Below are 14,321 nucleotides of genomic sequence, written 5' to 3' on the forward strand. Positions count from 1 at the left end.
AAGTACAAATAATCAAGTCTATCGCTAAGATAATGATTTTTTTCCTCGCGTTAGATGAATATAAAACAATCACGATAGCTGATTATCGCGGACAATTTAAGGGTAGATTAACAATAGCTCTACCGGAGCGATGGATTGTCTGCCCTTACGTTGGGCGAACAAGAACACAACCAAATATGTCGTAACTGATCTATACCTTGTTCTCGTGTCAACATTAACATGCTAGTTACTTGGATTACATCACTTACCAAGGTGAATCCTGATCTAAGTAATGACACTTCCTCTCCCTATTTACAATACTCCTTCCCGTAACAACCGTAGAGATGCAGACGATTCGTCGGTCTCTAAAACAACGGTTGTTACACTAACATTCCTTCCCTTCCCTAGATGATCGTAAGGACGTGGCCGGCGCCGTTATTGACTCGTTAAAAGTTGAGCTTTCGGAACGTGCACATTGAGGATGGAGTGCTAATCCCAAGTCCCATCTGTTGGTTCCCTGTGCAACTCCGCTAGTTCTGGTCAATCATGGAGTAGCAACTACGAATTGTACGGTCATCTCATGCTCATGCTCATGCTCAGGTTTTGGTAGGATCTTATACAGAAATATTGGAAAATATAACAGTTGCTGGTTGGGTGTAGTTGTAGAACGAAGTTCATTCGCGTCCACACTTAATTATTTTCACCGAGGCCGGCAAAATAAATTGTCGAGAATCCAACAGCTGAGATGTCGGTAAAGATCTCGGTGAAAAGTTCAAATTGCCAACTGGTCGTAAAATGTGCGAAATCATCTAGCTGTCAAAATTTGCCGTGCCGTTCGGTAAATTGTTACCGATCTGCTCGGCAAAGTGTTTTACCGAAATAATGTAAAATATTTGTTTTTATTTTTTTTTTTTCGATCAAACGTAATAAGGTACACTGGGGGAAGTGGAAAAAGGGGGTAAGTGTAAAAATCAACTCAAAAAATTGGAATTGTACATACTTGACAGTTTTTACCACATCATAACATTGTGCAAGAATATACTTTGATGCCCACACTAATACCATATTAAAATTTGTATAATACATACACTAACACGGTTAACGCTTGAACTGTCATTTTAGGTTTCGCGAGAAATTGATTTTTCCATTCATAAAATCAAAGCTTATTTGCACCAATTGTCATTTTTTCAAGTGAATTTATATCACAGGTGACTATTACAATACAATTATACTAATCCCATTCAATTTGTAGTGGTTTGTACCATGAAAGCAAATAATTAAAAGATTTTACACTTACCCCTGGTATCAAACACTGCGGGGGAAGTGGAAAATGTTCTGATCACGAATTTTTTCCCATGCCACCAGGGTTTATTTTGGTGGCTGTGAATCTTAATATGTTCCTTCTTTGTTATCATTGCGATTTCAGTGGTGATTGGGCTAATGTATATAAGAAAAAGCCTGATTAATCTACCTACCGGTATTAATGCATTTCACATGTTTTACATATGAAAAAAATTTATGAGAAAGAAAAAATAGCACCGGTAGGTGAATATATTTCACAATTCACGTTATTTCACATTTATAGCAAGTTTTGCTGTTGAATGCAATTTTTTTTTGCGACCAAATTGGCTAAGAACAAGTGCTTAAAAATAGGAGATTATTTTGTACGTGTTTTTCGCACACACATACATACAAACACGCACACACAGACATCACCTCAATTCGTTAAACTAAATTGATTAGTTTATAACCCTGTGAGCCCCATTTTTCCTATAAAAGTTCATCTTTGAGGAGAATCTATAGATTTTACGTACACTTAATGCTCGAGAATGCAAAACCAGCCCTCGACTAGCTATTACGAGAATTCCTTGGGAACCTATGCCGTTAAACTAATGAAATTATTCGACAAAAGCTACTCAGAGCAATTACCGTTTCGATTTTAGTTATATATAACTACTCATCACAATTGAAGGTCAAGGTAACATGGGTTTTCCACTTACCCCATCCCACTGGGTTAAGTGGAAAAACAACTCCTAATTTTCAAATATTTTTCCATAAATTTCAAGCAACCAAAATGGTATGAATTACCGCACAGTTGGTGCAAAATTGACTGTTTTTGATAGTCCATTTTGATTGAATACATTTAGATCATTTAAACTGGTTTTACACTAATTCAAACATGCACTATCGATTTTTCCTTTTCCACTTCCCCCAGTGTACCTTAAAAAAATCAAGAGCGTGATGAAATGAAATAACAAACATATTCAATAATAGAATATAAAATGTGTGTATTCAGCGCCGTAGCGTGTGGTTGGCCAGGTTGGCCCCCGCCAAGGGCGCCAGGCCTTAGGGGGGGCGCCAAAATCAAGAATGTCGCTATGGGAAATGATCACAAAATATTCTCAAACTCATTGGTTCAAATTGATTCAGATTTAAGCAATCAGACTACTTCCTCGATAATGAACGATTCCGCAATCAACTGTTCGACTAGTATCCGGAGAGCCCTTTTCCGTGAATAACTGATACAGGTGTCAGAACGTCGGCTCAGGGGGCACGTTTCTCTTAATTTAGGAGATTTGTGCCATCGCCTCAACCAACTGTCCTTTACATAATTAATTTGACGGATTAGGAAAAGAAGAAAAAATATAGAAGAGAAAATGCAAATGGCAAGGAGTACGGGACATAATAAAAAACGTATACACGGATTTTGCGTGAGTTTGAGAAAAAAAACGAAAATCGGAGTTTTCGCATTTGATCCAGTGACATTCCGATACTATTAAACCAGAATCTTGTAAGACAAAGCAAGATGCTGAATATTCGATGTGATTTTTTCTCTTGGTACTGTATTAACTTATTTTACGAAGATGAGTATTTGAAATGACGTCACTCATCTTACAGCACATGTACAGAATACAGATTTGCATCAACAGATTCCAATAATGATGGCATTGGTTCAAGCAAATCCAACAGTGCCACTATACTACCGACAGACTGAAGACTTTTCTTGCCATTAAACAACCCACTCCAGACTTGGGTTTTTCTTGATACGACTAGGTCCAATTGTTATTACGACCATATAGGGGAAATGTTCCGATCTCCATCTCACTGTACATATATCCATCTCATCGCTAAACAAAGAAATACGGCACCAAATTCGTCGCTTCTTGTTGTCAACACGCGTGCTCACTGCTGAAAAAAATCACAAAAATAAGAAACAATCCTTTCCATTGCTTTGTTTTTGATGGGATGAAAATAGAAGCTATGAGATGAAGTGGCGAACCGTTCCCTACCAAAATTCACTCCAGAGTTGAAGTTGGTGATTCTGAAGGTCATCCAATCCACTCCAAAGTAAGTTTTTGTTCGTCTAGGTCCGAGACCGCTCCAATCATCGACCAGCACAAATTTCTGTCCTAGCTAGATCCACTCGTGCGTGAATTCGCATCAAGCGAGTTTGAACTTTTAGTCGATTTTTAGGAATTTATGACTTTTAGTAATCCTTATTTCCTACCTCTATATTGGAACATTTGAAGGTTATAGAGGCTAAAATCATGAAGACATAATTAGGTGTACCACGCCAATAAATGTTTTTTGAACATCTGCAAGAAAGGGGCGCCCAGTAAAGGTTTCGCCAAGGGCGCCAGAAGTCCACGCTACGGCTCTGTGTGTATTAATGAAGCAATTGAATATTTTTATACAATAAATGAAAAGAATATCACCATAACGTTTTATGTTTCATATTCAAGCCCGGAAGAATCCATCGTGCCTGGCATCGTAGGTATTTCGATCATGTGTCGTTTACACAAAACATTCGCTCGCAAAACAACATTCTGGCTGCATTTTAGATATCGAGCTGCAATCCTACTTTTTCCACGTTCATGGATCCATGTCACGATGAGTCGAAGAATATTCCGTTGCAATCTCGATGCAGATGTGAGTTGAAAACATGGTAAAAATAGCTCTCAAAATGTACGCCCTCTTCGTACTACTTTATAATTTGACAAAATGCACTGAAAAAATATACATTTAACCCTTGTGTGGCCGGCTGGGTACCCGGGTACCTTTTTGGAATTCAATTCGCGATATCTAAATGAATTTTCATAGTAGGGGGTTGAAACTCTGTCATATCCACAATAATGACGGCCAAAATCGATTGCACGGGTTAACTGAAATTTTGATTAAGGAGGGGTGGAGGGAGGGGTTCCGACATTTTTTTACCCTTTAAATGGCCGGCTGGGTACCCGGGTACCCACGAAACTAAAATGCTTATATCTTAGGCAATTTTTAACCGTTTTCAATCGTTTTGGGCTCATTCGATTAAAAATTTTGTCCTTTATCATGCTGTTTTAGGATTGGATCGGTCCGGACCGTCGGATCACCGGGAAATCCGGATTTCTAGGGACATGTCCTGCATAGATTACACTGATCGTGGATTTCGATAGGTAAATAGCAATATGGGTATCAAACTTCTTGATATTTCACCAGCAGGTTGATTTTTATTGATTTAGGTCACTCAGACGTGCAGATCTTCAATTGGCCATTCCAGAACAGGTTCCTCGAGGGGTCATAGGTGGACATGAACACTTTTCAAGGGAACATCAACAATATGGGTATCAAACTTCTTGAAATTATTTCCAACGTGTTTTCTTGACAAGTTGAGTCCAGAGTGGCCACATTGGAACAAGTTTCCCGGGTGGGGAGGGGGGCGGGGTTGTTTGGTCAAGGTTGGCCTAACACATTTCTCATTGGATCCCCAACCATATGGATGTTGAAACTTCCACAGCAGGCTGTTGTTTACTATCTTGGTTCCAACAGATGTGTGAAAATTTGAGTGGCTATTTCGGAACAGGTTCCCAGTGGGGCCAAGAATGGTCATAAACATTTTTCAATGGAACCTCAACAATATGGGCATCAAACTTCTTGAAATTGCCTCAGCAGTGTGTTTCTGATTGTTTTAGAGCCACCAGACGTGCTGACTTTATAGTTTCCATTGCAGGACATGTCCCCGTAGGGTGTTAAGTGGCCATAAATACTTTTCAATATAAATAAATATAAATAAAAAATAGAAAGCTGCAGTTTTTTTGTAACCCGTGTGTTGAGAGCCAAATCATTGCAAGGACCACTCTTTGACACCAGAAGGCAACTAAGTGGACCACCGAAAGCTCCGAAAGATCCGGAGAAGTTGCCGATTCTGGAAGTTTATCCTAGAAAACTGAGACTGTTTAGAATTTTTGTGTTGTAGAAATGAGCGAACAAAATCAATATAAGGACTACTCATTCATCCCGGATGGCCACTAAGTGGTTTTAGAAAGTTCTGGAACATCAGGAGAAATGACCAGGTGTAGATGATTATATTTTGAAGTTGCGATTTTTTTTTAATCTATTGTTGACGTAATGCCAATTCTGGAAATCCTAAAAACTATTTCTTGTTGTAGCATTGTGAGAGTTAAATCATTGCATGACCAACGCATTGACTATCATTGGTCATCTGGCACTGCAAATAAACAAATTTTAAAACCTTAAAAAAACAAATGTCCGGAACACCCATAGTAAAGACAAATTCTTGAAAATCGTCCTAGAATACAGTGGTTTGTTATGAATGTGAGAGCAAAACTCCGCTAAATGGTCCTCCGGGAACTCCGGAACATTCTGAGAAAAGGGTCAATTTTTAAATTCATCCTCGTAATCCGTACTGTTTCACAAAACGATTTATGCATCAAAATGAGAGCAATATCATTTCAAGAACCAAACTTTGACCCCGGGAGGCCACTAAGTGGTGCTCCAGAAGCTCCGGAATGGCCGAAAAGGTAATCAATTCTAGAAACTCGCCCTAGAAAGCTGCGATTTTTTTGTAGTTGTGTGCGATCAAAATCAATTCGAGGATCTTTCATTGACACCGTGTGGCCGTTAGGTGAGCATCTCGAAGCTTCGGAACTTTTGAAGATGTGATAATTTTTAAGTCGTCCTAGAAAGTTGTGAGTTTTTAGAAATCGCTTGTTGAGAAATGTGAGAGCATAATTGATGCAATCTAAACGGATAGCCACAATACATCCAATAATGCTGCGACTTTCAATAAATCGTTCGTTCACTTCAAGTGGTGGAATAAAATGGGATAGTTCGAAAGTGAAGACACTCCACTAGAAGCTCTAAACAACCTTTGACTGACGTATTGTAGAGCTCCATAATTGTCAATCTTGGGTAATGTTCCTCCAGTTTTCATAAACGTTTAGGGATTCCAGGTCCGATTCCACCGCGTGCAGCAGCCACGAAGTAGCTGGCCTCTATCCGGATCTCTGGTGAATATTGTTTTCGCTATTCTTTCTTCCAACATTTGCACTAAGTGACCGGCCCACTGGAGTTTGCCGTATGTTATAAAAATCACAATATTTTCTTCTTTATACACTTGATACAGCTCGTGATTTATGCGTCTGCGCCACCCATTTTTTTTTCTAATTTCCCATCGAGAATTGTACGTAGCACTTTTCGCTCGTAAACCCCAAAAGCTTTCCGGTTCACCTCTTTTTACATCCTTACGAATTAGAGCAAATTTCGTTTCCAATATTCGATGAAGCCCCTATTCGCAGCAGCAATACCTCTTTTCACTTCACTGGAAACGTGATTGTCACATGTCATGTGTTCAAAGATAAACAAATTCTTCAACAACTTCCCCATCAAGCACTACCTCAGCACTAACACCAATAGGCCTACCTTTATCTTTACCCGCAACCATGTACTTCGTATTGGTAGAGTCGATGATTTAGTCTATCTTCGCCTGCTCCCTCTTCATAAGGGCAAAAGCCTCCACTACTGCCCTGTGATCGTTACCAATGTAGTCAATGTTATCCGCAAAGATCAGGAGCATATGTGACCATGTGATGATAGTGCCCTTCTTTTGCACACCAGATCTCCTATTCACCCCCTCGAGTGCAATATTTACAATAAATTTGAAAGCGCATCACTCTACTTCAATCTCTCCACGGTCACAAACGCGGTTGATACGTCGTTTGCAACCCGAATATTTTATTTCGAGCCATCAAGCTTTGCACTATCATTGTAATCAGCTTCGCCGGAGAACCGTGTTCGAACATTATCTGCGCAGCTAATTTCTTTTCACTGAATCGTACGCTGCTTTGAAATCAATAGACAGATGGACTGTACTCCCGAAATTCATAAAGGATCATCTTCAGGCTAAACATCTCATCCGTCGACATCTCATCGGCCTTCACGGCCAGACAGGTAGATTTTGAAACTGGAACGACGATACTGATTTGACTAGCCAGTTTCTTCATCTACTAAGGGAGCGCATCTAATTACAGATTTTTGTTTCACACAGATTATCAGTGGATTCAGAATGCAAGTCAATGTAGGGAAGGGGTGGAAATGATGATGCAATCACTCGCCCACTGCAAGCCGAATATACCTCTGTTCGTACGGAATTTATTGGAATTGTTGGGTTAAGGTTCGAGAGGCAGAGGTCCGTCTTGGTTAACTGTGAATGTTATAGATAGAAAGCAACTGATGGAATTTCTAATTGGATGTATAAAACGAGCTCTTTAGTTCATTTCCAATTCTAGCAGAAACGGCTAGAAGTCCATGGAAGTCCATTTCCAGTTCTAGCTATTTTTTTTTTAATTTATTTATTTATTTATATTTATTTTGGAGCAGGAAAAAGCCCCTGGGAGTGGAATTCATACTGAAGCACTTCTTCCAAAGGCATAAAACCTCCTCTTCTTTTCGTTTTTTTGTACAATTTTGGTGCACTTCCAGTGAGAAATATTCTCTTTTAAGGAAGTACAATAGTTTGCTATTGCTAGAGATAAATATAAAGAAAGATACAAAGTAGGAGAATGGAACGGACTTTGGATTGAACCCACGACCTCCTGCGTATGAGGCAGACTTTGTTACAAAAAAAATTGTTTACGATTACGCAACTGTTGAAAACAAAATGTAAGAAATGACGATTGCTTCGGGAATTCCAGTATTTCAGGAGGACTTCTTGGTGGCCACTCGGGATCAATGAATGATATTCGCAGTCTGGCGCTTAGAATCATAAGGGCGTAACTGTATTGATCGATTTATCTTCGACGATATTTTCCTTTTATCAATGTAGTGAATTGCGGTAGTTTGGTTCATGGTTGTAATGAAGGATGATTACATCTTCTACCTGGAGCAAATATAAAATCGATGAAGAGAAATCGATCAATACAGTTACGTCCCTATGATTCTAAGCGCGAGCAAAGACTCTGCTTCTATACTGCTATTACAAACGATTTTCGAAAGTTTTCTAGAACGAATTGCAATAATTGACCACTGCTCTGGATGCCTCTGCATTTCTGGAGCACCATCTGGGGACCACCAGGTAGCCCTTGCATTAATTTTGCTCTCACAACAAATGACGAATTTCAAGAATTAACCACTGCTCCGGATGATTCAGAGCTACCCAAGGATAACTTAGTGTCCACCTGGAGTCAATTAATGGCCCTGGACATTACTTTACAACGGATTGCAAATTTCTAGAACAATCTTTCGTAGTATCAGACAGAGGCCACCTAGGATCGAAGAGTAGTGCATGTATTGGTTTTGATGTGACAATGTTAAAACAAACGGTTTATGAAAAGTCACATCTGTTTAGAAGAATTTCTGGAATCGATCATATCTCCGAGTGTCCGGAGTCTTATGGTGGGTCTCCTGCTGGTCCATGAGTGGTCCTTGTATTTATTTTGCACTCACACTGCTAGATAAATTGATTTAAAACAATGAGCTCTGAAAATGTTAATGAACATTCTTGACTCCTCAGGGAACCTATTCCGGAATTGGAGATCCGGGGTGAACTTGTTTGATGAACCCAAATAGATCAGAAATAAACGCTTGAGACAATTTCAAGAAGTTTGACACCCATATTGTTGGGGTTCCAATGAGAAATAATTTTGGCCAACCCCGGCTCCCGGGGAACCTGTTCCAGAATGGCCACTCCTGAGTCAACTTGTCTGGTGAGCCTAGGATCACGAAGGACATACGCAAGAGTTAATTTCATGAAGTATGATACCCATATTGTTGATGTTCCATTGAACAATGTTCATGGCCACCTGTGACCCCTCGAGGAACCTGTTCTGGAATGGCCAATCGAAAATCGGCACTTCTGATGGACCCAAATCGATAAGAATCAATCTACTGATGAAATTTCTAGAAGTTTAATACCCGTATAGCTGATCAGCTATTGAAATTCACGATCAGTATCATTTATGCAGGACATGTTCCTAGAAATCCGGATTTTCCAGGAATCGAATTGACCAGATCGGTTCATCCTGGTAACATCTTTATAGAAGAGAAAATTCTGAATCGAATAAGCCCAAAATTGTTGAAATCGGTTGTAAATTTCCAGAGATATAAGCATTTTAGTTTCGTGGGTACCCGGGTACCCTGCCGGCCTGTTAAGGGTGTTTTTTTTGCCGGTCACACAACGGTTAAGCACACAATAAAGCAAATTCATATTTTAAAACTTACATGAATATCAAGGATAGTTTTTGCAGCTGCTGGCAGAGTTCAATTCAGGTAATTGTTTTTTTTCGAACACGTGTTTTTGAAACGTTCTGACGTTTGACAAAGGCACTTCTCCGAAACTCGGTAAAATTAATATTTTGCCGATGGACACCTCAAAACATTTTTCCGAATTTCAGTAGTACATTTAATTAGCTGATTTTCGGTAATTGAATTTACAATATTTCGGTGAATCAGTAATTTTTGACGACATTCCGGTAATAAAACATTTTACAGAACATGTTCGTTAAATAATTTTACCGACATCAAATCTGGCATTTAAGTGTGTCCAATTATATTAGACCTGTATTATAGTTCTGATTGAAATCCGAAGAGAGCTTTGCGACGATCAAATTTAATCCCTGTCAACCTTTCGAGCCACATGTTGGCCGCCAACGTTACATTCTAAGGTCTAATCATAGGAAGATAAACCATCAGCGCTTAACACTCAACTAATTAAAATAATGGATGTTCTCTATTGGTGGCCTGAGAGAAACAGTTGGGTGGTGCCCATCATGAAACATAATGAAGCTTCTTATGAAAATTTGGTATACGTTAGAAATACGTTTCAATTGGGTCCTAAAGCGCTACCTCGTTTGTGTTGGCAACGATAGTGCATCGGTTAAGAATAAATGAATACATTCAATCCTGTTAATTGTCTAAGTAAAAACAATATTTTTGAGTTTGAAAGATTTTAAGACACGTTTTGGAAAGAACAACCCCTTTTGGTGAAAATTTCATCTTTTCGGACCATCAGCCCACAGACAAACAGACAAAACACATTGAACACTTGCTCGTCAAAATCATCGTCGTGCAAACACTAACGACATCTGTTGATTTCAGTTAGTTGGGCAAATCACGAACCAGATAGCGGTAGTGAGCAAACGTCAAACTCGAGAAAATCCGATGCGCGCGCCACGAGTGGTCGATTGGCCAACTAATGATTTTTTAAATTAACCAGTAAATCAGTGAACGATGGAAATTTTACGAGTGTTATGTCTGTTTGTCTGTGATCAGCCCAAAACGTCAGGCCAATATTCTAAGGGTCTGTCTCAATTGGAAAATTAAACCGAAATTAACCTTAAAAGTGACATTTCAATAATTATCGAATAACCCTGCTCGCAGAGCAAGATTACTCTTGACACATTGAGAATATTCTGCACGTTCAGTATTCATGCTTGAACACGGTGAATACTGTGTGGCCCAATTCCGCCGAACGAGCTATCCGTTGGTGTGCTGGCTTATGAGCGTGTGACTCCGTTCGTTGCCCGACGAGGAAGGAGGCAAAGTCATGGCCTGCTATTCACTAGTCAATGTTAGCAACCGAACCGTTATACGAATGATATTTGCATATCTGTCATCAATGCACGCTGGAAGTGGATTATCCATTTTCTAATATATTCCCCATCTTCTCTCACCAAAAAAGAGGAAAAAAAACCATTGACTTGGGGTTTTCATAAACTACTATTTACACCTCATTTTTTTTATTACAGCCAAGTCTAATTTTACAATCCAATATCCGTACTTAATTCCCATTTTCAAATACATCCTAACTCAAATTTGAATCGTTGCGTTCTGCTGGTCCACCGCATTAACGTTTCTTTCGAACAATCCGCCCCTCTTCTACACAACCTTTACCATCGAAAGCTGCAACAATTCGATACTCTTCGAGATCACCTTCGACAACACAAGCAGAAAACCGCTGAGAGAAACAAATAATTGATTTCGAAAACAAATCATGTTAACTCGAAACCGATAAGAACAACAAATCATTCAATCGGGTACCTTCGACATAACAAGTGAAAATCGATAAGAATACGAATCATTTGCTTTGGCACTACTCCAGAGTTCTTTCGGCATCTTAGCTCGATTAAGTCAAACCGATGAGAAAACAAATCACTTATCACGTCACAAGCCAAAACTGATGGGCAAGTCATTCAATCCGGCGCTCTACAACAGCAACTTTGACATCACATATCGAAACCGATGAGAAATCAAATCATTTATGCTGGCGCTTGACTTTTTAAGACAAAACAGTTGAGAAACAACACATCTTTCAATCCACCACTTTCCCATAGCGCCTTCGACATCACAAACCAAAACCGATGAGCGAATCATTCAATCCGACGCTTTTCCAGAGCGTCTTCGACATCCCAAGTCGAAACCGATGACCAAATCATTCAATCCGACGCTCTTCCAGAGCGTCTTCGACATCACAAGTCGAAACCGATGAGAAAACAAATCATTTTTTCGGCGCTCTTCCCTCACGCTCGACATCACAATGAAACCGAAGAAAAAAAAATGTCCCAATCACGCCCAAAGAATACTTACAAAACAATAATTTCCAACCAGGATCAACCTGGCAGGATCGCCAAATGTGTGGCCCAATTCCGCCGAACGAGCTATCATGGCCTGCTATTCACTATAGTCAATGTTAGCAACCGAACCGTTATACGAATGATATTTGCATATCTGTCATCAATGCACGCTGGAAGTAGATTATCCATTTTCTAATATATCTCACCCTCACAAATACATTGATTCATTTCTGAAATATTTATAATTAGTTTCAATCAATCCTAATAAAGTTGCATATCATTTTCACTGCAATTCACATTAAGTATGTCAACATCATCATTAGACTGAAATCTACTGGAATTACACGACATATTCAAGAGGAATAATTCAAGGTTTTAACCAAGTGTACAACCACATCATTCGAACGTGTTTGACATTAGGTATCATCTAGCAACAACAACAAGTATTTTTTTTCCAAGCCATCTTGGACGAACAAAACGCCGTGCAGAGTTATTGTACTGGAGAAAATGTGGAAAACAATTTATCAATTGATTTGGTCGACGTACTAAATAGTAAGTAATATTACCTATTATTATACATACATTTTGTATCATTTGTTTTCCTATTATTGCTTTCAGGATACGGAATACAATTTGCCGATACATCGTCGGTGGAATCATTTTTTTCTCAGCTCGGAATATCATCGATTTCTTGTGCGGCTGTGGCAAGCTGTGGAGCCGCCGGAGAAGATTGCAGCACGCAGGTCCTGAATATCATCAGCCCTAAGGTAATTGATCACCAATACCACGGCATACAAAAAAACAAGGCAGGCTCATTACCTATGAAAACATAAATTTTCGAAGTAAACATGTGACGTCATCACTATTCTTGGCAAACGCGTATCCGCAGTCAAAGTTTAAATTACAAATCCGGTAAAAATGGTAAGGTGTGCAGTACCTGAGTGGCGTAATTACGAAGGCAATAAACGCGGTGTACAAAGCCGTTGAAGTTTTTCTGGTTTCCCAGTGATAAGAAGCAGAAATCTGCTTGGCTTATAGCGTGTGGAAGAACGTCGAACGAAGCACGACATATGAAAATCTGCTCCGAACATTTCAGTAATCAGGCCTACAGATTACAGGATATGTTGCTCGACACAGAATTTTCAAAACGGCGGTTGAGAAAAGGTGCTCTTCCTACCCTGAAGCTTCCCCAGCAATCAAAAGATTCCACTTCTGGTGTAAATGAAAACCCCGAAATAAGGTAAATTTGAATTGTCTCCGAAAAACCGTTAACTCAGTTGATTACAAGAATTGTTGATCCTTAGGCTTATCGGTGAGGATTTCAGTGTTTCGGAATCTGGTCCTGGTCATTCAGAAGCTGTTCTTCAGAATAGTGTTGGAATTCAATCTACTGTTTCGACAAGAACTGCTAAAATACAAACCGGGTAAGTGAGAAGTTATTATCATAACATCTTTCTTTATATAATGCACAAGTGACTTGATACCAACACAGTTTTTACATGACATTGTTTGCTGTTTCAAAAATAGTTATGGTCGCTTTTTCGATGATGTATTTAGGTGATGAACATTAGTGGAAAATTTCAGGATTTACAAACTACTGCATCATTGCACCATATTCAGATATGACCTAGTTTCTATTTCATGAGTGAAGACATCATTTAGATAATATTTATTAATATTTTATAATGAATAACAACTAGTGACTGATTTTCTACCCGAGGAGCCTACGGCCAAGCGCTAACGTATATAGGCAAAAATTAGCATGAAGTTGACCGCCAGAACTTGTATGGCGAAAGATATCTAACGCGTGTTTTCTCAAAAGCAGGAAATTTCCACAAAGAAATATGTTCAGTAGAAAGGTGTTTGCTACAAAGCCAACCACATATTTTTAAAATGCAGATGGTTGATTTTGAGAAATAAATCGTGCCGCTATGAGCACGTCTCAAGAAGTAATTCATTGCAATTGAGTTGTAGACATTAAAATGTGTTAGTGGAGCTTATTTGACTCTGCTTATATGTTACCGTCGTTCTGGGTGACATTGGGCCTAGGGGGTAAGATTGGGCCAAAAACGAAAAATGTTTCAACTCCTAATATCTCAGAAACTGTTACGAATTTTGATGAAAACTTCAAACGGTTCGAAATTATATTAAAGTTTACGTCTAGGAAATCACAAAATAAATTCCTAGAACTAATTGTGCTCGTACCATAATGCTTGGAATTTGAATGTAAAACTATTGATCGAATGAACCCGTATTAAAATAATAAGTAATGCCCCACAAATCCATTACATAACTAGTTTTTAGATCGATGGATACCTGGTTATCATGTTACGATAATCTGTTGTTGTTGTATCGAATTTTATGAATATTTATATGACGGTTCTGGTTTTTCGCAGCAACGAGCAATGCACGCAAAAATTGAGATTGGGCCAAGCCTTCAGTTGATTTGCCTTACATAGTTGATATGAGCCGTAATGTAGGCAATTATTT

This window comes from Armigeres subalbatus, chromosome 1 (assembly GCF_024139115.2).
Source record: "Armigeres subalbatus isolate Guangzhou_Male chromosome 1, GZ_Asu_2, whole genome shotgun sequence".
Lineage (NCBI taxonomy): Eukaryota > Metazoa > Arthropoda > Insecta > Diptera > Culicidae > Armigeres > Armigeres subalbatus.